A 2,814-nucleotide genomic window follows, 5' to 3' on the forward strand; every position below is an offset into this window, starting at 1 on the left:
GGAACAGCTTGGCTTTCTTGTGGGAATGTGGCTGCTACAGGGTACTGAAGGTGGAGTAAAATAGGTTGTGGGGGACCCGAGTGTGGGTGATGTGGTGCTGAGGGTAAGGGAATGGGAAGATGCTCTTTTATGATGGTTTCTCCTAAGCCAGGAGGTCCCTTTGTCCTGGTGTCTCCTGGCCTTGTTGTGATTCCCTGGGATCACAATCTTGTCTCAGCTCCACCCTGACGCCCAGTTCAGAAGCATTTCAGGGCATTGAGGCAGAGCTACAGATGCCTCTCAGTGGGGGCTGGGGCAAGGCTTGGCCAGGCGGAGCTGTTGAAGGAGGCACCAGGGCCAGGTGAGGCAAGGCTCTTACTGGGATCACACCCATGACTCAGATCACATCTGTGGAGGGAGTGAAGTTTGAACCTGGTGCTCACTCTGCCTGTCTCAGCTCTCTCCCGCCAGAGCCCTTTCAATTCCAGGCAATGCTGCAACACAGACACAGGCCCATCCCCCACTAGGGCACACCGAGAGCCCTGCACTCCCCACCCTGCCAGTCCAGTCCCCTCACCCGAACTCAGCCCCTCCTGTGGCTGGGCTCTCCTCTGTCCACCTCACTCCCATAGGTGGGGCTCCCAAACCATTTTCATCTGTTTTTAACTTGTCTCACTTTGCCCCAAACTATACTTTAATCATTCATTCACTTATTCAGATACTGACTGAGTGCCTACCACATGCCAGGTACATTCCAGGCACTCACTGAACGCAACAGACCTTGCTGTCCCCTCAGAAGCCACCCATTTATGCCGGTCTGCTCCTGTTTTCTCCCCTGAGCTGCTCCCACCAAATTTCTTGTACCTTTGGAATCATCTCTGCTTTTTTGGCCTCTCACCTGGTTGTCAGGTGCCCCTTTGGGACCGGACTGCTAGCTTCTAGGGATGGAGCCATGTCCCCTGTTTTTGTATGCCTAGGGGAAAGGGCTTTCCTCCAGCTGCTGTGACAATGAGGTCCCTCTCTACCCCTGGGGATGGATTCATCTCCCAAATCCAGAGCCCAGTCTTGCCTTCCTTGATGGGCCCTGCACTAGAGGAGGTGAGGAATCTGCTGGGTGCATCCTGGATGTTTACAACTCCAGGTTACGAGGGCCTCAGGCAAGAGTCCTCTTTTCATAGGGCCCAGGGAGAGTCAGTAAGCTGTTTCCTGTGCTTCCTTTTCCTCAGGACAGCCACAGCTTCCCCAGGCGCCTTCTCCACCTTTTCCACCAGGAAAGATTGTTGCCCCGCCCAACCAACTGTTTGGGAAAGAGGCTTTCTCACCGTCCCTACTCAGCACCTCTAACTGCAACCCTCCTTCCTAGGGAAACTGATGCCTTCCCCCCTACGGGTCTTGGGAAGATGTGGTACCCAGCCTTGGATGGGAGAGAAGACATGGCAATGCCGCTGAGGATTCTGGGACTCATCTGCAGTTGGGGCACTGGCAAAGGTTCTCTCTGAGCATCACCTGTTGCTTAGCTGATGCCTGCAGGGACCAGGGAACAAGGCTTTGCCTAGTTCAGGAGACACTCTTTGCCAGGAAAGCTAGAAAGAGCCTGGGTGCTTAAGAGTTTGCCTAGGCTCACACCTAAGTCATCCATCTCAGGGCTGGAAAAAATGGGCCACTGTGGAGAAAGGATTGAGGAGAAAAGGGGTTCCACACCCACTGCTAACTTCTGAGTCCACTTAGACAAAAATGGGCCAACACCACAGGTTGAAAGTAAGGCCAGCATTTGACCAGAGCTGCTGCTGGTGAAAATGTAGGTCTTTGGGTCCGGGAAGATCCCAAAGCCTTACTAAAAGTGAGTGAGACTGTCGACTGGGCCTGGACACAGGGGCAGTTATAGGTTACATGAATAAAGGTCTGGCTTTGGAGAAGAGAGAATATAGCCACTTCTGAGCAAGTGAAGATGGTTTGGGAGAGAATCTCAGGGCTTTGCCCCAGGGTTGACCCTTTCACTCTCATCAGGAGTTCTCCATCTTGGAATTGGCCGATGAAATGGAAGAGAGGTTCAATTTCTTCTCTTGGGATTCCTAAGACGTCACACCCAGGCTTTCGTGGGCTCCAGAACTAGTCTGAACCAGTAAGAATCTAGTTCTAAGATGCCTGACACTCTTGAGAGCCAGGCAGGCAGTTGGGATCTGAGGCCAGTCAACTACATCTGGGCAATCTTTTATAAACCCTCTACCAGTCTCACTCAGAAATGGCAGTGGGGATAATTACAGAGAAATCTCCCAGTGTTAAGTGGAGACTGGTGGGGTTAGGCTGCATGATAGTAGTGGCAGACTCAGCAGGACACTGTGAGCTGAGCCTGCAGAGTAAGGCTAGGGCCTGGAGACAAAGAGAAAATGGGCATTATTTTGAGGACTCTAGTGAGTTCCTAGGCTCAGTCTTGCTGCTAGAGATTGGACCTTCAGCGGAGGTGCTTTCTGCTGAGGAGGTTTAAGCTTTCCCCTTCTCATGCTCAAAGGCGGAGATCGTGAGCTCTGTGTACTCCTCTAAGCCACTGAATCAACACAGGGCTGTGTGAGAGGCTGTAAGAGATAAGTAGGAAGTGCAGTTTGCTGCATCATCTTTGTTAATATAAAGCCTTTTTTCTTAATTGCCAACACTATTATTGACATTGTTATATGGGTATCTGATCTTTTCATATCTACTTTTTACATTATTTTATGTATAAAGGTACATATTAGCTTCCCATGGACTTCCCAGCCCCCTGTCTTCTGCCTTGGGGGTCTTCTGGCCCTTATAATGTCAGACTGAACTAGTCCACTCTAGAGAATCCAGGGGTTGGGC

Source organism: Pongo abelii, chromosome 1, assembly GCF_028885655.2.
Source record: "Pongo abelii isolate AG06213 chromosome 1, NHGRI_mPonAbe1-v2.0_pri, whole genome shotgun sequence".
Classification (NCBI taxonomy): Eukaryota; Metazoa; Chordata; class Mammalia; order Primates; family Hominidae; genus Pongo; species Pongo abelii.